The sequence below is a fragment of the Lissotriton vulgaris genome, unplaced genomic scaffold (assembly GCF_964263255.1).
Source record: "Lissotriton vulgaris unplaced genomic scaffold, aLisVul1.2 SCAFFOLD_976, whole genome shotgun sequence".
Taxonomy (NCBI): domain Eukaryota; kingdom Metazoa; phylum Chordata; class Amphibia; order Caudata; family Salamandridae; genus Lissotriton; species Lissotriton vulgaris.
The window spans coordinates 182,053-202,249 of NW_028250619.1; the positions used below are offsets into that span (position 1 = coordinate 182,053).

The window sequence follows — 20,197 nt, forward strand, 5'->3', positions numbered from 1 at the left end:
GCAATCAAGACCAATCTGACAGTCCTGAGCCTGCGACGACGACTGCAAAAGCATATGAAGGACTCAGTGTGAGCTAGAGAAGGAAACATGGGCCTGTGAAAAGTAAGGTTACAGGGAATGTCTCTACAAGCTGTTGGAGGCAAAAGGGTAGGAGAGAAGAAGAAAAGGGAAGTATAGCAGTACCTCCTCTAGCAGTGGTTACCTGTGCCAGCTGCAGCAGTCTGAAAAAGAGTTTTAAGGACAGCCTGGCCTACAGCTGCTTTGCTTGTACGTCTACACAGTAGTGTTTTGTGAAAGTGTGTATAGTAGACCATGTGGCTGCTCTACATATGTCTTCAGGAGAAATGTTTCCTAGGAAAGCCATGGATGCCCCCATTTTGCGCGTAGAGTGTGCTCTTGGGGGGACAGTTAACGTGCGTTTAGCTTTTTGATAACATATTTGAATGCATTTAACTATCCATCTGGCTTTCCTGACTTTGATATGGGATTTCCTTTATGTTGTGCTGGAAAAGCAACAAATAATTGTTTTGTTTTTCTGAATGATTTAGTTCTGTCCACATAATAAAGCAGAGCTCTCTTTACATCTAGTGTGTGTAGAGCTCTTTTAGCTACCGACTGTGGATTTTGGAAGAACACTGGCAGTTCTATTGATTGATTAATATGGAAAGTGGATATGACCTTTGGAATGAACTCAGGGTTTGTTCTAAGTACTACCCTGTTAGCATGTATCTGCATGAAGGGTTCTTGAATCGTTAGTGCTTGTAGTTCGCTAACTCGCCTGAGTAAAGTAATGGCAATCAAGAATGTCACCTTCCATGTTAAGAATTGCAATTCGCATGAATGTAGAGGTTCGAAAGGAGGTCCCATGAGTCTGGTGAGTACTATTTTTAGGTTCCAGACTGGTGAAGGTGGGTGTTTTGGAGGAATCACTCTTTTGAGACCCTCCATAAAAGCCTTGATTGCTGGTACCCGAAACAGTGAAAGGTTTTGTCTGTTTTGGAGATATGCTGCTATAGCAGCAAAGTGTTGTCTTACTGAAGAGTATCCTAGGTTGCATTTTTGAAGATGCAGTAGGTAACATATAATGTTTTGTATGGAAGCGTCTAAAGGGTTGATTTGGTTATTGTTGCAGTAGATAACAAATCTCTTCCATTTAGCTGCATAGCATGCTCTAGTAGTTGGTCTTCTTGCCTCCTTAATGATATTCATGCAGTCTGGAGGCAAGTTAAGGTATCCAAATTCTAAGACTTCAGGAGCCAGATTGCTAGGTTCATCTGATTGGGATCTGGGTGTCTGATTTCTCCATGGTTGTGAGTTAGAAGATGGGGTGCGAGGCGTAGCCTTTGATGAGGAACTACTGAAAGGTCCAGGAACGTTGTGTACCATGGCTGTCTCACTCATGTGGGAGCAACTAGGATCATTGTGAGTGACTGTTGCTGTAGTTTGCGTGCCACCAGCGGAATCAGTGGTGCTGGGGGAAAAGCGTACCCAAATCTGCTTGACCAGTTCATCCATATCGCATTGCCCTGTGACAAAGGATGTGGGAACCTGGCGGCGAAGTATTGGCATTTTGAGTTTTCTTTCGTGGCAAACAGAACTATCTCTGGGTGACCCCACCTTTTGAAGAATGGCTAGAGAACTTTGGGGTGAATTTCCCATTTGTGCAGTTGTTGGCTGTGTCTGCTGAGCAGATCCGCTATTTGCTTGTCTTTTCCTGGGAGGTGTTCTGCCAGGAGAAAGATGTTTTTTGGAATTGCCCACTTCCATATGCTCTGTGCCAAGTGGGACAGCTGTGGAGAGTGTGTTCCTCCTTGTTTCTGGATATAGTACATGGCTTCCGGATCAACACAGTCCTGTTGTACAAGTTTTTCTGGAATGCTTTTAGGGCTAGAAACATTGCTAGCAACTTGTAGCGACAGGATAATTTGCCCTATTTGGATTAGTGATGACTAGTAGTCCACTGCCATCTCAGTATATTGCTATGAGTCACTTTGTAGGGTTTGCCTATTGGCTTTGGCATGATTCTGTGCCTTCTTTGCCTCTTTTCGGGCCTAGAGGCCTAAACTAGAGAGCAGCCATCTTTGTCTTGCCTCTGCTGACTGAGGCGCTTGCAGGGTAAAGGTGATGTTTAGAGTTAAGTTGTTTTTCACTAGTTAGAAACCGGTGAGGACCGGCCCCTTATCGAAGGAATGTGTTTGTCTCTTGGGTCTAGACGCAACATGCAAGTGGCCACTGCAGTTGCGCAGAGAGCCTTGGAGATAGCACAAGAATTCAGTGGGAGGTAGTTTCTGTTGGAAATTTCCATGAGTAGAGAGCACTCTATATTATCGAAGTGCAGAGAGGTAGAGCGGTCAGATGGATCTTGGAATGGTAGAAGTCAGATGGTTTTTGGAGCTGAAGAGAACAGTCAGTTGGTCTTTGGAGTTGGAACTGTCAGCTGGAGCTGCCAGTTTGTCAGAATGTATTGAAGCAGTTGCCAGTCAGATGGAAGAGTTGGAGCTGCCAGTTGGAGCTTTTGGAGCAGTTGAACCAGTGGAGTGAAGTTAGCATGTTGGTGATGGTGCAGGAGAGAGAGAGTCCTGATTCCACCAGAGAGAGAGAAACAGACAGCAGATGTTGGTCCGTTGGTGGTGGTGCCATGTTGATGGAGAGAGTCCTAATTCCACCAGAGAGGGACAGAGAGTTGGACCCTTCTTAATAGGGTGAGGTATTCTTAAAATGTTTTTATTATATCTGTTCACAATTAATCACTTTTCTTTCAGCTATCTATTTGTATGCCATGATTAACCATCTTTACTTTTCAGTTCTTTATATAAATGTATGTGTTGATGATTGAATTCTATCATTGCGCTATATAGAGCATTAGTCATTTAGATCCTTGTCATTGTAATAAAGAGACCCCAGTCAAATTCTGTTTGTTTATTGTCTCTGAGAGAGAGTAAAGGGTTCCTTTTTAACCAGATGCTGATGTATAGAGGGCTGGGAGACACCCCCACTTGCGGGTAACTGTTGATAACTAGGTACACTACTCAGGATCAAGGATGGTTGCAAGACAGAACATATAATTGGCCCTTAGTTTCTGTGGAGGAAGGTCGGGCCCCTTTTTGCTGACAGAGAGATGGGTGATTCCTCTCTGGTGAAGGGAAATCGGCTCCTAAGCAGGAATGCCCAAATTGTTAATAGAGCTACCCCACATAGCATAGACAGTCGTGAGACCATAAAGATATCGTCGGGTGACGTTAAACATAAGATAAAGATAAAATAAAGATAAAGATAAATTCGGGGGACTATAAAGATAAAAGATAGTGTAAAGTGAGGTAACTATAGGATAAGATATGGAATCCATAAGATGTTAGTGGTATCTTTGATTGTACAGGCTTGTAAATAGCTTATTTTCACTTTCTTAGGTGAGTATTCTAGATATCTTGTAAATAGCGGCCTGAGAAGAGTGTTACGTGACGACTGGGTTAGCCACGGTTGGTGAGCTGCCTGTCCAAAAATCCAGTCGTTACACAACTCTAGTTGATTGATATGCAGTCTCTTTTGTTTGATTGTCCAGAGCCCTTGTACTGTGTATTGAAGTAGGTGGGCTCCCCAGCCTGTCAGTGATGCGTCCGCTGTTAGTACTAGTTGTGGAACCGGCTCTTGGAACAGTCGGCCCTTGGAAAAGGTTTTGTGGGTTCCACCACTGCAGAGAGTTGTAAGCGTGACTGAGCTTGGTTCCACTGTCTTGCAAGGCACTCTTCCAGTGGACGCATTTAAAGTCGGGCATGGGGGACAATGAATATGCAAAAGGCCATCATGCCTATGAGTTGAATGAAGACTTGAGCTGGCAAAGAGTGTTTTGGCAGAAATTTGAGAATGAGCACTTGCATGCTGGTTATCCTTGCCGAGTTTGGATATGCCTTTGCCACTGAGGTATATATGGTAGCTCCCATATATTGTTGTGTGTGGGATGGGACACTGCATCAATGCCATTCTGTAAGCTTGTTTACTTAGGCAGGTTTATTTCACCATGCTAGATCCATGAAGACATCAGAGAACTGAACATGAGATACGACGAGTAATGTATATTATAGCCTTATAGCCCGCCGTAGAGGGCTTTACCAGCTATTAAAGGCCTGCTGAATCGTTAAAGGCCCGAGCCCAGACAGCAGGACTTTAATTTCCGGTGTAGCCCTGCTACGAAGGGCTATAGGGCTGTTAGAACATTCTGCCACTAGAGGGCAGAATGTTTTAACAAATTAAACGAAAGGTTCTCGAAGCTCGAGGGGATATAAATCCCCTCGAGCTTCGAGAAGGTGGTATTTTTTTATTTTTTTTTGGTAAACCTTTATTAGCAGTTCTCAGTTACATTCAAAGTCTACCAACCGTCACGGTTGATCAAAGGTACAAAGGTAGTGCAACAAACAATATTGAACAGGATCAATGCGAAAGTACACCTCACAGTATCTATGTGTAACTCAGGAGAGCGTAGCAGAACATGGTCACAGGATTAAGGAAGGTTTTTTTTTTTTTTTTTTTTTTTAAATTAAGAGAAAGCAGGATCTGATGCCGCACAGTTAGACCTTGCCAATGCTAGGGTTACACCAGAAATAGGATATTTGCGGCAGGACCATCGTAGGCAGGGTATTCGTGTCAGGACGCAAAATCAGGATATTCAACAAACATTACATGTCCCCACCCAAACAGTGCCTGTACGCTATGTCATAGAGCATTAAAACAGAAACCCTTATACTGAACTAGGAAAACGCACGGAGAAATACCTCTAATCAGACCAGCAGAAAAGGAGAAGAATAAAGGGAGAAAGGAAAGAAAAACCAAAACATCAACAAGAAAAATAAAGGCCATAGAACTAAAAAAAGTGAACCGAAAAAAAAATACCCCACCCCCATACCCCCACCCTGCACCCCTGCATATGGCTACGGCCTACCCCCCTAGCAGCGTGCCTGTCGGCCAGTATCTAAATCCGAAATATAGGAAGAAAAAGATAAAGAGGAGAGAAAGAGACAATATTCCACACGAAGTAAGAGGAGGAAAAGAAAAAGAAATGAACGAAAACCCCACGAAAGGGGAAGAAGAAACATGGAGGGTCCCCAGTACAGGCCCCCGCCCCCCCCCGCAATAATACCGTAGTGGATGGTGAAATGTCACAGACATAAGCAGATTCAAGATCACAATTACAGCCCAACCCCGCAAGCCACTGAGGCAAGATGGAAACCTCCCCATGCCAGTACAAAGGAACCGAGTATCATTGATGTACATGCACTTCGATGTCCCGAATCAGAAACATATCGCAAACATTATAAGCGGGAGAAGGCAAGTAGAACAACACAGTGGTTGGGCAGACCAGATCAAAAAGGAATAGGAAGCCCTGCAATGTTCCGAGTAACTGCACTGTCAGGAACCATCCGCCGCCATTTTAACCACATGGCTGCTAGGCGTTTTCCCCCCCCTGTGCTGGAAAATGCCATTTTAGTGGCACCATGACAAGCTCAGCTCGTCATCAGCACACGACACCCGTGGGTGATGACGAGCTGAGCTCGTCATCAGCATCGAAAGGGTTAACTGTCTGTAATCCAAAGAACAATATGTAAGAGAACCAGGGCAGCCATTTCGCAGTTTCAAAACTCAACGCCAGGAGAGGCGAGCAAAAGGGAAAATAGTCAAACATAGCCAGTGGATGCTCCGAATAAATGATGTATCCGTGGAATCAGGTGTCGATGAAGCAATCAATTAAAAGCACACCAGGAGTTTTACTTGCGTGAACATTCTTCCACGCCGCCGAGAAAGTCTAAGCAGGGTCCCACCACAAAATCTGTTCAACAAAGGCCGGGCAGGGGCCACATGAACAAAGTCACGCAACAAAGATACCTGCGGCAAAGCGTTGTCCCCATTCCGATGGCACCGGGCCCTCCCCTGCAGCAGTCCATTTCCAATGCCGTTCTTTCAGCGCACGGGGGGCATCCGCTCAACTCCCCTCGATCCACCGTGCGCGCTTCCAACGCCGTCTGTGGACACACCACATTAAAAACACTACTCACAGGGGGGGGCCCCCATCACGAACGCCGCTTAAACAAATGCCAGGGCCGCCCGCCCCGAGTCCGATGAAGAGGGAATGGCGTTGTCAGTACCCCCACGTTAGTATACATTAGTATCTTCGTCCCACTGCGTGGCGGATAAGTACTTTCGGGCCCCCACAGTCAAGAAGGCGCCACAGTGTTACAGCGCCGCAGCCAGCCCCAAGTAACTGAAGTGCGGGGAGTAGGCAGTACATTGCAGGCCAAACAGCGCTCCAGTCGAGTAGCCAGCGGCAGTTGGTGGACGAGCATACCCATCAGGGGGAGAAGGGGGGGGGGGGAAAGACACCAAACCAGCGCTGAAGAGTAGCATGTGTTCTGCCCTCCTGATATACGGGGTAGCGCTGGAGCCAAGTTCTCGGGGGCAGCTGACCTGCTTAGCGGTTGACCGGTACCTTCTGGATCCCTGCAGCCGTTGTTGTTGCACTCGCTGGCGGCGTCGAAGTCACGCTAGGTCCCGGCTGCAAGTCTCGTGCAGGCCAAAATCACGGAGGTCCGTAACTCCGCTTTCGGGGCATGGAATTCGCTCGGGGTCGGACGCATCCACTCAGCGCCCCTTCCGACACACAGGAGCACCGGAGCTGTGCGGGGCGGGCGAGGAAACCAGGCGGCGGGAGAGGAGAGACGGCGGAGCCGGGAGCCCGGGCGACCATCTCGGCCGCCGGTCTGGCTCCGCCCCCTGTAGGTGGGATTTTGGGTAGTTTATTGAAAAACCTAAGCTGTGTAGCAGCTGAAGTGTCTGAGACGTGTCTTTTAGGCACTGTTTGTACGATTTTGCTTGTATTAGCCAATCGTCTAGGTATGGAAACACGTGGATGTGTTGCCTCCTGAGATGTGCAGCTACTGTCGCTAGGCATTTTGTAAACACTCTTGGAGCCGTGGTTACCCCGAAAGGGAGGAACTTGAATTGGTAGTGTTGACCTTCTATTGTGAACCTGAGATATTTTCTGTGAGTTGGATGGATGGGTATGTGAAAATACGCATCCTTGAGGTCCAATGTTGTGAAGTCTCCTTGCTGGAGCAACTGGAGCACTTGCTGTAGTGTGATCATATGGAAGTGCTCCGACAGTATGTATTGATTGAGGGGTCTGAGGTCCAATATTGGTCTGAGGGAACCGTCCTTCTTGGGAATAAGGAAGTATAGTGAGTATACTCCTGTCCCTTGGTGTTGGAAAGGGACTGGCTCTATGGCCCCCTTTTCCAGCATGCATTTCACCTCTTGTTGTAGCAGGGTGATGTGTTCTTTGGACATAGGGCGATGTCTGGGTGGTATGTTGGGTGGAGTAGAAGATAGTTCTAGGCAATAACCATACTGGATAATTTGCCTCACCCACCTGTCTGTGGTAATTGCGCTCCAGACTGGTAGGAATTGTTGGATTCTGCCTCCGACCGGTGTTAAATGGTCTGGAGGTAGTGTGATGAAGTCACTGTTTTGCGGCAGTGGAGGCTCTGGTGTTATTGCCTCCACGTCCTCTTCCCTTATTATTGTTGCCCCTATACCCTCCTCTGTTGGAGTTCTTGTTAAAGGAACCTTGGGTGTTGCTTTGGTATGTGGACGAGGTTTGTGAAGTATTGCCCCGTGTAGCTGCTCTGTATGAGGAGCGTCGTAAGGAACCTCTGTGTTGTTGAAACTGCAATGCCCCCATTGATTTTGCAGTTTCTGTATCTTTTTTCATTTTGTGTAAAATGGTGTCGACTGCAGGGCCAAAAAGGAAGTCTTGATTGATTGGTTGGTTAAGAATGGTGGATTGCACCTCGTTCTTAAAGCCAGAAATACGTAGCCATGCAAGTCTTCGTAGTAAGACGCTAGTGTTAATGGACCTGGCTGCAGTGTCAGCTGTGTCAAGCGCACATTTAATGCAGGCGTTTGTAATAAATTTACCCTCCTGTATGAGGTCATTAGCTTGGGCTTTAAAAGGCTCAGGCAGGTGTTGCATTAAACATTCAAGCTGGTCATAGTGTGCTCTGTCGTAACGAGCTAGTAGAGCTTGTGTATTTGCTATTCTCCATGAATTAGAAGCCTGTGATGCTACCCTTTCACCCGAGGCCTCTAGTATTTTGGACTCTTTATCTTGTCTGTGAGTTGGCCCTTTTGCGGGCATTAGCCACTACTAGTGAGTCTAATGGTAACTGACCTCTGAAATAAGTAGGGTCTGTAGGGGCTGCTCTATATTTCTTTTCAATCCTGGGATTAATTACGCATGCCCTGGCTGTATTTTTAAATATATCTGGCGTGTGTTTTAATACCCCTTTTAACATAGGAAGTGTTCTGACATTCTTTTCTGAAGTAGGGACTGTATCAAATAAAAAGTCTTCGTCTATAGGGTCATTGTGCAGGTCTACGTTGTGGTACTGCGCTGCCCTATCTATTAGCTGGTTGAAGACAATGGTGTTGTCAGTAGGTGACGGCTTTGTTGGGTATGAGGAGATGTCGGGGATGGGATGCGTGTCATATGGATCAGTAGGTTCACCCCATGGTTCATCTTGAGGGTTAGGATCCTCTGGATAGTCATAGTCATGTTGAGGATCTTCCCCTGTGTCACCCTCATTGTCCCCAGAGTGTGTAGGAGAGTAGGGAGCAAAAGGTGTAGTAGGCATAGTAGAATAGAAAGGAATGAAGGGTCTGGAGGGAGAAGTCCCAAAGTCCTTCTTCTTTAGAGGAATGGGGGAATGAGAGTCCGTGTCTAATGGCCTCTTCTTCCTGTGTAGGATTGTGACTTTACCAGTCTCAGGGTTTATATACATTTTTGCCTGATCTTCTGATGGATCTGGATGGAAGAGTTCTTCTTCCACTGTCCGTGGCTGTATCTTTGACTTCTTTGGCGTAGTCTTTTTTGGATCGACTATTGCCTTCGGGTCGATAACCTTTCTTGATTCGACGACTTTCGGCACCTTATTGCTCTTTCTTAGCTCGGCCTCTATATCCAGGTCGACGAGTGATTGCGAATCGACCGGATCTTTAGGTTCGATACGCTTTTTGTGCTCGACAGGTTTTTTAGGTTGACTGAGTTTTGCCGAGTCGATTACTTTTTTCGGATCGACTGGTGTTTTAGGAGCACTTGTTTTTGGTTCGGTGCCTTTCTTTGGTACGATAACCTTCTCTGGCTGGACCACAGGCTTTGGCACGACGCCCTTTGTGTCCACGACTTTTTCCGGTTCGAAGACCTTCGGCACAGCGGCCTTCTTTGGGTCGACGGCCTTTTTCAGTTCGGCGCCCTTCGGGTTGACGGCCTTCTTTGGGTCGACGCCCTTAGGCTGTAAGGCCTTCTTCGGTTCGACGCACCTCGGGTCGACGACCTTTTTAGGTTCTAGAACCTTCTTTGGGATAACGTTACTTGGACGGCTGGGCTACTAAATAATGTTTTGGATCTTGGCTAAGGCCTTTAGTCAATGCCTCGACCGAAGCCTTCGGTAATGGGGTCATCTGTGTCGGGGGCAATGTACTCACGATTTGCCCCGGTGGGATTTCGCCATCGGAGTCCGAGTAGTCCTCGACGGTGACGATCTCTAGATCCGAATCTTGCGCTTCTGGAAGATCTTGTTCATCCTTGAAGATGTTGTCTGGTTCTGGTGCCTGTCGCTGCATCTCTTGCCTAGCGGCCCGTCGAATCTGCATAGTTTTCTTCGAACGGAATTGGGCACAGGCTGGGCAGGTTTCTTCCTTGTGGTCTGGTGATAGGCACTTGTTGCATACTGTGTGTTTGTCAGTATGCGGGAACTTAAAGTGGCATTGTGGGCACCTTTTGAACGGGCTCCTTTCCATCGACAGCAGGCCCACGTGGCGTCGAAAAGGTCCAACGGCCCGCGTCGACGACCGAGTCGAGATGGAAAGCTTGATCGAGTCAAGAAGTACCGAACGAGAACAATACTGTCGAAGTTGAAGGCCTTTTGTCTTCTAGAAAAGTTTTGTTTTGATTCCGAAGTTGGAGTATAGGAATAACATCCAAAACCCAATGGCGGAAAAAAACAATCTAAGGATGGAGAAGATGCCCATGCGCACTGTAGTCCAGGAGAGGAGTCACCTATCTCGTGATACTTCGAAGACTCTTCCAGGACAACAAGGTGCAATCATCCGGACCCAACACTAGGCGGCGATCTATGCACAGATATGAATTCAGCAGCCCACATGCCTCGAACATGGGCTTTCGGCAACTGGCGACATAACCTACAGCATAGAATTGTTGCAGCAGCTGGCCATCAGCGACCGTGTATATCACAAAGAGCATGATATGGGAGCAGCTCTGGGCCACCCGCGAGCACATATATCAGGCAGAGCATGAAATGAGGACAGCAGTGGGTCGCCGGTGACCGTGTAGGTCACATAGAGAATGGAATGGGTGCAGCAGTGGGCCAATAGTGACCGTGTATGTCACACAAATGATGGAATGGGTATAGCAGTGTGCCGTCAGCGACCGTGTATGTCACAGAGTCTGGAATGGGTGCAGCAGTGGGCCGCCAGCGACCGTTTATGTCAGTCAGGACTAGGGCGGCTTGCGGTCTAGGGCCCACCCCATCCTGTAGGCACATATGCCTGTTCCTGTGTGATCAACCCTAATGTGGTAAAAGCCATAGAGTAGCCTCTGGAGGATTGTGGTGGCGTAAATGTTTAAAGAGGCAAACCACACCTTGTTGAATTGTAATCTGTGGTCTCCATTATGTACATATCTTTTTTTGTACATGTTCATGTGTCCTAGTATGTTTGTTTTCTTTACTAACTTTTTCCCACTGAGGATGCGTGAGATTTGGCATCTCACACGAGATGCGTGAGATTTGGCATCTCACGCGAGATGCGTGAGATTTGGCATCTCACGCGAGATGCGTGAGATTTGGCATCTCACGTGAGATGCGTGAGATTTAGCATGGGCGTGCCTACGATGACGTCACTGGCCGCGCCCAGTTCCCCGTGCTCACTATTCGGCGTTCTTGGAGAAGAAGGAGGTTAGTCCAGGAGCTCTGATCTTCACTGGTTTTTGGGGCTCTTAGAAAGCAGTGGTGGTGAGTCCTCTAGCGCCAGCTTGTTCGCAGGAGTCTTTTGCACGATCAGAGACGGAGGCAAATTCTGGAGCAGTCAGATTCCCCAGGTCGACTCTTGCTTTGATGGCTGACATTCCGCTGGGCTTCCTTTATAGTCATTCAGCGCAGACATCGCTTCGTGCGTAGAGTAGGTCGTGCTCTACAGGTAGGACCTGACCAGCTTATACTTTTTGCTTACCTGAGCACCTATCAGTCCAGAGAGGGCTGTGTTTGTTAAAGCATATTTTGGCCTTTGGACCAGAGTTTTTTTTTTTACGTTTTCACATATGTTTTATAGTGCGAATGTTTATATCCAAATAACCTGAGAAAGCAGAAACCAATTTATGAACCACATGTATCTGATGCTAAACGGAGTTGATTTTGTGCATGTTATTCGACAATAGAAATCTTGGTTAGTTTTAGTCTAATGCTACGTTAGCCATTTAGTAAGAAGAATCTGCTGATACTAGAGTTAAGTGTTGGGCAGCATTATTCAGAATAGTGTATAATTCTATTCACTCAAAGTGAAACAAAGCCTCATTAATGTGGTCAATATTGAGCAAGAATGTATAGACACATTCTGAGTGGTGTTATCACGCAAAAGGCAAATTGCTTTATTGTTTGTTATTTGTAGATAACTTTTCCTTTGCAGTTCTCCTTCCCAGCTGTTCCCTTCCTAATTCCCTTTCCCCCCGCTTGATCACTTCAATACCCTGCGTAAGTAATACAGTCAGAGTTGAAGGTATCGAGAGGTGGGCCCTTTTATCATCGCATCCAGACTCCGAGGAAGGCTTCGTCTGACAATGTCACACAAAGAATGGAATGGGTGTAGCAGTGGGTACTCAATGACTGTGTATGTCACAGAGTCTGGAATGGGTGTAGCAGTGGGTAGTCAGTGACCGTGTATGTCACAGAGTCTGGAATGGGTGTAGCAGTGGGTAGTCAGTGACCGTGTATGTCACAGAGTCTGGAATGGGTGTAGCAGTGGGTAGTCAGTGACCGTGTCACAGAGAACGGTATGGGTGCAGCAGTGGGTCGCCAGCGACCGTGTATGTCACAGAGTCTGGAATGTGTGTAGCAGTGGGCCGTCAGCAACCGTGTATGTCAGAGTCTGGAATGTGTGTAGCAGTGGGCAGTCAGCTACTATGTAGTTCATACAGAGGTTGGAATGGGTGCAGCTATGGGCCGTCAACAACTGTGTATGTTACATATCGAATGGAATGGTTGCTTCCGTGGGCCGTCAGCATGCCAGAGGATGTGGCGATTGCTCCCAAGAAGTAAAGAGAAGCAGAAAAGTAGTGGCATAGGTGAAAGAAACCAAAAAGGAGCACAGGGTAAAGAAACAGTGAAAGTGTCCAAGTTAAGATGTGGCTGTTTGGGGGTGGGGCTGGGATAAGTACAAATTTGTCGTATTCATAATCAAGGGATCAGGTAGATAAAAGAGGTGGCGAATGAGAGCAGGCTAAAGTATTAAGTCAGGTCAAATTAACGGTATCCTAGGCTATAGAATGCCGTGAAGTCATCATCACTAGCAGGAGGCCAGTCTGTTTGGTGGCTGAGGGGCACGTGCAAGAACTTCACAGAACTGAAAGTGAAATGGAATGAACAGCATTCATTAGAGCACCAGAAGCAGGCAGGCAGTGGACGCAGATGGAGGGAAATCAGACAATGGACCAAATGAAGGGAAGGAAGTGGTTCATGCCATGGGGAAGTGTACGCGGTGCAGAGATTAGAGGAGGCTGGCTATACTGGATGTCCACCAGAGAGCATTCTCAGAGGAACAGAAGTTGCACCATTTACACCATGTGGTACAGCATAAAGAGGAACAGAAAGCCACAGACTCATCAAGGAGAAGGGAATGCACGATATGAGAAGCACGTGGGGCATCAGGAAGCGGAGTCACAATTGATGAACACCAGGTGAGGGGATGGGAGCAAGAGAGAAGGCCGCATGCAGAGACAGTGGAGGAAACAGGGGCTAGGTCATTGCAAACAAAGACTTGCCATGGTAAACTCGGTCGTCCTCATAATGTGCCACATTTGCTGAGCCCCAAAGCTAAGTTTTGTGGGAGAGTGGGCTATCTCACCCAAGCCATTATCAGTGTTTTTTTCTTTTGTAACAACCTTTGTTCTGTTTGGTTTACGCCATCTTCGAAAAGATGCTCAATAAGAAGTGAAGTCTCTTAAACTAGAGCTGCTTGGCCAGTTTATACTGGGGAAAAAAGGGCTTGAAACAGTCTTGGCTTTCTTTGGGTGATCTTATTTCTAAAATCTGCACACTACTGCATTTGACCCAGAATAATGGCATACTCCAGGAGTCATGTGGACCACAGCCTTTCTACATATAATCTCAAATAAGAATGTATCTAATAGAAAAGCCAATTCCACAAGCTTCCTGAACTGTTAAGAAACAAACAACATGACACAGAAAGCCAGTAGCTGCAATGACACAAAACCACAATCGATCGCCTCATGTGAGCACGGCTGTTCCCCAGAAGACCTGCATTTCAGGACAGTACAGAACGCAGAAAGCCTGGTGGACATTACATACATCTTCAACACTCACAACCTAGGCTGGAGTCCAGCCTGTGTCATACAACTGGAGTGTAATTCATTCCACCTACGAGCTTGAACTTTGACCGTTGATGTCTGTAGTTGTAAATGTAAATTGTAAATTGATACTTGTATAGCGCACTACTCACCCGCAAGGGTCTCAAGGCGCTTGTACGAATACCGCTCTGGAACCCATCCTGGCTTTCCCTGTGAGGCGTCCACTCCTGGGCACCCCCAAGGTGGAGGCCAGGCATCCTTAGCGTTGTGGGGGCCGTTGTGGAGATTAAGCAAGCTATTGCCCAGAGATGCAGAGTGGGACTCCATGAGTGGAATAGGCACCGAGGCGAGAATTATCAGGTCCGTGGAATTTTTTAGCCCAAGACCCGCCGAGGCGGGGAATTGAACCCTGGTCCCAGGCTAGAGCTCTGCATCAGGGTCTGCTGCTCTAATCATTGAGCCACACATCTCCACTAGAGAGTTCAGTGAGATCTGCTCCAACTGGGCGCAGCAATAGTGCTATGTGAGCTCCTCACCTATATGTCCCCTGGTCTTCTAGCACCTTTCTGCAGACTAGTCCTTCACTTCGTAACCAGGACATGGCTCACAGAGCCAACGTACCCAGCATATAGAGTCCTAGGTAAGCCTCAACTGAGTGAGAGGCTTGAGCTCTGATGGTTCCGTCGGAAAGGTGGAGCAGTCGCGCAAGGCGTGCTGAAGTCTAAAGCAGGTAAGGATCTCCTGCAGGGTGCTCTACCATCAAGAACCTACTCTTTCTGCAGAGGTGTCCTAAGCATTCCAGGCTTTCAGTGCCAGCCAGGGCAGCTGCAGCAAACTTTCCAGATGTCAAAGAAAACCAGGAGATCATCCAAGAGAGGTTTAACTGGTGTCTACAATCATACACATCTTACCTTATGCCCAGTTTGAAAGTCGGTATTTGTGGCTTAATCATGACAGTAGCTAAGGCAGCCTTCAAAGTAGCAGACAACCTGTATCTTCTTAGCAGCTAATTAGTGTGGAGTGAAACCAGTTGGAAGTGAAATGGACCTGAGCACCTTGGAAGTACTTCATTAAATCTGGCATAAAGGACTGTTGGACCTAGGGTATCCAAGTCTACATATGGTAGCCTGGCACAGTAGTGGATACAGCTAAACTCAAGGCGTTGGTTAAGTGCTTACAAAACCCACTCACAGTAACTCAGTGAGGAACCACTAAAATAAAAGACACAACACCGATTTTTGGAAAAATACCATTACCTTTTATAAAAATAATTTGACTCTTCTTTTTATGCAAAATGGGTTTACAATTAGTTTAGCAATAATGCACCTGTGTTACATCAACCTCAGTATTTTTCCCACTCTAGGAATGCTAATGCATAGGTACATTTCCTTTGTAAGAAACTGTTATCAATCTCACAAAATTACTTTATCAATCAGACTTCACAGTCAGTAATATTCACTATACAGGTTACACATTTATATTACAGACCTGGCATGTACATTTCATTATAGTTTCAGTGTGCCACTTGCAGTGATATTAGCCTGCTTCAGTAGTAATTCTCAATAAGACATAACATCACTACTCTGCATTCAATTCTGTAAATACCCTGGGATACCAAGCTAGACCTCAGCATTCATTAACCTTGGTTTCTGTAGTGTGCTCTTATTCCTCCTCTCCACAGCTAAGAGTCTTAACTAGAGTTAAGCTGTCCCCAGTTCTCAGAAATTTCCCAGGGGCCCCTCTTCCCTACTCCTTACTTTAGCGTGGGGACGATGTTGTCCCAGTCCCCACGCGTCACCGCTGCCTTAAGGCTCCTTCCGGCTTCACTGCCTCTCTCTCCCTTCCTCCCGCCGAGCCGGCGCTTTGCTTGGGGCTGGGGCGGTGGATCGATGGTGATCACAATTCCCCCCCCCTCCCTGCTCGTGTCCGCTCCTTTCCGTGACACTCGAGCGGGGAAGGGCAAAAACGAAGCAACACACCTTGACCTTCTTTCTTTTCCTCACCACGAAGGATTGGCGCCCTCTGCACGGCGGTCCACAGACGATCCTGAGACGCTCCCTCGGCGTCTCTCCTCAGGCGATACACTTCCCCACCGGGCATGCGCGGAAGCGCTCGCTCTTCTCCCGCCTCCTCTAGCGGCCGCTCACAGGAAGGACGCTGCTCACCTCGCAGTCGCTGCTCTTCTGGGCCTGCCCGAACCTAGGCCCCTCCTGCCTCCAGTAGTGGTCGCGCTGGGGACATGCGCGGAAGCGCTTTCTTTCTGCCACTAACGCGACCGGTGCCCCCGGGGTCCCATAGACGATCGGAGCAGCGCCGCTGCTCTTCCCCAGTCACTTCCCTCACCGGCTTCACAGGAAGGAGGTTCTCAAGCAGCGCCCTCGCTCATTAGGACATTTAAGGCTCCACAGACCCACGACTTCACCAGGGCACGACAAGGAACTCCAGCCACGTCACGGGGCTCACAGTTGTTCTTCCACGCTGGTAGGTGCAGCGCTGGGCATGGGAAGTTAGGGGTATCCTCAGTAAGAGTGTCCTGTCAGCTTCCACTGGGGTCAGACTTAGAAGGGTCTCCCTTCACACGCAGGTTGCTTTTCTTCTCAGCAGTTGATGTATGGGGAGGGATTGGTCAGAGGCTGAAGGGGGAACGTCTCTCTGAAGTGACTGTCTGCCTCCAAGACAAACTAGCTGCTCTCAGTGCGTCCACCTCCTCTCACCACTGCCTCACTCCTCCACTCTTGGGTCAGCACAAAATGGCTGCTGGTCACTGGCCTTATATAGGGTGGCCTGAGACCTGCAGAAGTCTCTGGTTGTTTCTAGAAAGTTCCCTATGTTAGCCTATGGGCCTGTCCTCCAGTAGTGTCCGTTATGGCAGTTGGTGGACATCATTTTAGGTTTCTGGATGTCCCTAGATTTTCAAGGGGCCTGACTAGGCCTCACAGGTTATGAGGGAAAAATGGCGTCATAGCCAAGGAACACCTAGCCCCCTGACAGCACTAAAAAATCCTGATGGACATATATGTAAAAATAAAAATAAAAATAGAAACTCTGGGAGGCTAAGGGGGACAAAAACAAATAATAATGGTTAGAGCATCCCCAGAAGCAGACAGGTCTAACACGCGTCCCCCCCAGCTGAAAGTGGGGAGAACTACCCAACCCCTTGGGAGTCCTCTTCACTAAGGCGGAAATACCTGGATAGACCGTCTGCGTTGGCATGGTCCGTCCCAGGTCGGTGTTCCACCCTAAAGTCCATTCCCTGTAGGGAGATGGACCACCTTAGCAACTTGGGATTCTCCCCCTTCATTTGCATCAGCCAACGAAGGGGGCGGTGGTCAGTCTGAACTAGGAAGTGCGAGCCAAACAAGTATGGCCGCAGCTTCTTCAGAGCCCAAACCACCGCAAAGGCTTCTCTCTCAATTGTACTCCACCTCCTTTCCCTGGGGAGTAGTCTCCTAGACAGGAAGACCACCGGTTGATCCAAGCCCTCATCATTTAGCTGCGATAACACTGCCCCAATGCCATGTTCTGACGCATCTGTTTGGACAATGAATTCTCTAGCAAAATCAGGGGCCTTGAGAATGGGAGCGGAACACAATGCTTGTTTCAAGGTCATGAAGGCTCGCTGGCAAGCCTCCGTCCAGACTACCCGTCGGGGTTGTTTCTTGGAAGTAAGTTCAGTGAGGGGTGCCACAATAGTGCCATACCCCTTCACGAAGCGACGGTAGTATCCAGTGAGGCCCAGGAAGGCTCGGACCTCAGTTTGAGTCTTGGGGGGCTCCCAGGCGATGATAGCCTCAATCTTTGCCTGGAGGGGCTGCACCGTCCCTCTGCCCACCAAGTGACCTAGGTACACCACCGACCCCTGTCCGATCTGACACTTGCTGGCCTTGATTGTTAAGCCAGCCTGTTGCAGGGCATGAAGAACAGCTTGCAGGTGCTGCAAATGGTCCTCCCAGCTGCTACTGAAGACAGCAATGTCGTCCAGGTAAGCAGCAGAAAAAGCTTCCATTCCAGAAAGGACCCTGTTCACCAGCCGCTGAAAAGTGGCAGGGGCATTCTTGAGCCCAAAGGGCATCACACGAAATTGGTAGTGTCCCTGAGGTGTAGAGAAGGCTGACCTTTCCTTCGCCTCCTCGGTAAGGGAAATCTGCCAGTACCCTGAAGTTAGGTCAAAGGTACTTAAGTATTGAGCAGCTCCCAGCCGGTCAATAAGCTCATCCGCCCGTGGGATGGGATGTGCGTCAGTTTTGGTTACGGAATTCAAGCCTCGGTAGTCCACACAGAATCTCAATTCAGGTGTGGTGCCTGGTGGGGCAGCTTTTGGTACCAAAACCACCGGGCTAGACCAAGGGCTACCAGAAGGTTCAATCACTCCTAGCTCCAGCATCTTGGCGACTTCACTTTTGATGCTGGCCTTCACCTTGTCCGACAGCCGGTAGATTTTAGACTTCACAGGTGGGCTGTCTCCTGTGTCCACGTCGTGGGTACACAGGTGGGTCCTACCTGGGACAAGGGAGAACAGAGAAGAAAATTGCTCCAGGATCTGGCGGCAATCACTCTGCTGTTCAGGAGTCAGGGATGGCGAGAGAATCACTCCCTCCACCGACCCATCCTTTTCTTGGGACGAGAGAAGATCAGGGAGAGGTTCACTTTCTTCTTCCTCTGCTCCATCGGTTACCATCATTAAGACAACCTCGGGCCTCTCATGATGTGGCTTGAGGCGATTGGCATGCAGCACCCTGTGGGGCTGCCTCGGGGTCTTAAGATCCACCAAATAGGTGGACTTCCCCTTTTTCTCCAAAACCTCAAAGGGGCCTGTCCAACGGTCCTGGAGGGCATTTAGCTCTCCAGATTCCATTACCCACACTTTCTGTCCAGGCTCCAGTTCCACTGGGTGAGCGTTGTGGTCATACCACTCTTTCATAACTGCTTGGCTGGCCTCCAAGTTGTCTGAAGCTTGCTTCCACAACTTAGCCATTTGGCTCCGGAAGGCCAGCATGTAGCTCACCACGTCCTGGGGAAGCTTCCTGGGAGTCCGTTCCCATCCGTCTTTCACCAGGCTGAGAGGTCCCCGTACAGGGTGCCCGTACAAAAGTTCTAAGGGGCTGAAGCCCACTACCTTCTGTGGCACTTCCCTGTAGGAAAACAAGAGACAGGGTAGGAGGACGTCCCATTTCCTCCGCAGGCTCTCAGGTAGACTCCGTATCATACCTTTCAAGGTTTTGTTAAACCTTTCCACAAGACCATTGGTTTGTGGGTGATAAGGAGTGGTAAACCGATAGGTAACGCCGCACTCCTTCCACATAGCCCGCATGTATGCTGAAAGGAAGTTAGTCCCCCTGTCGGACACAACCTCCTTGGGGAAACCCACTCGGGTGAAGATCCCCATCAGGGCCCTTGCCACTGCAGGTGCAGTGATGGTCCTCAGAGGTATTGCCTCTGGGTACCGTGTGGCATGATCCACCAAAACCAGTATGAACCGGTGACCAGCTGAAGTTGGTGGATCCAACAGCCCTACAATGTCGATGCCCACCCTCTCAAAGGGGGTGCTAACGACAGGTAGTGGTTCCAGGGGAGCTTTTAGCTTCACCCCTGTTTTCCCACTGGCTTGGCAAGACACACACGTCCGACAATATGTATCAGACGCCACTTTCATTCGAGGCCAGTAGAAGTGGGGGACAAGCCGGGCAAAGGTCTTGTCCTGTCCTAGGTGTCCTGCCAATGGTATCTCATGAGCCAGTTCCAGAAGAAAGGCTCTAAAGCATTGAGGGACCACCAAGGCCCTGGATGAACCATGGCCAGGTGCCTTGGGCTCACTGTAGAGGAGTCCATCCTCCCAGTAAATCCGGTAGCTCCCTACAATGTTTCCTGCTGCCTGGGCTTTGGCCTGTTGCCGCAGCCCCTCGAGAGTAGGACACTCTTCCTGAGCTTTGCAGAACTCTTCCCTGGAAGGACCTCCCTCCACATGCCATTCGGTAGGGATGGGTAGGTTTTCCAGGGAAGCAACATTCTCCCCTGTGGACTCCAGATCCACCTCCGCAGGTGGCCCGTCTGTCTCACGAGGTGGAGATGTCGAGGCAGGGTCCTCCGGCCTCCTGTCCTTCTCCTCTCTGGCAGCCGGCTGGGCCATTGTTCCAGGCTCCAGCGTAAGTGAACTCCCCCTTCGGGCAGTCGCGGATCTTGTGCTGACACAAGTCCAGTCAGGGGGTCCCAGCATCTCAGAGTGAGTCTGGTACTCCACCCTCCTCCAAGCATTGTGCTCCATATCATTCCCTAACAGGCAGTCAACAGGCACGGCAGGGCTTACGGCAACTCGAAGTGGACCTGCAACCCCTCCCCACTCAAAGGGAACCTCAGCCACAGGGTAGTGGCCCAATCTGCCGTCAGCCATTACGGCGGGATGGAGTACATCTGGGATGACCTGCTCTGGAGACACCAGCTGACTCCTTACCATAGTGATGCTGGCTCCTGTATCTCTCAGAGCCTCCCCTCTACGGCCATTGATGGTGACCCACTGCTCATACTTAGTAGTATTAGAGGGCAGTTGGGTCTTTGGAA

The 20,197-nt window shown here is 48.8% G+C and overlaps 1 protein-coding gene across 1 annotated transcript in view; it reads right to left on the reverse strand.

The window, feature by feature from the left end:
- LOC147663181 (solute carrier family 15 member 4-like) overlaps positions 1 to 20,197 on the reverse strand; it is a 316,719-nt gene that overhangs the window by 154,268 nt on the left and 142,254 nt on the right. The window lies entirely within an intron of this gene.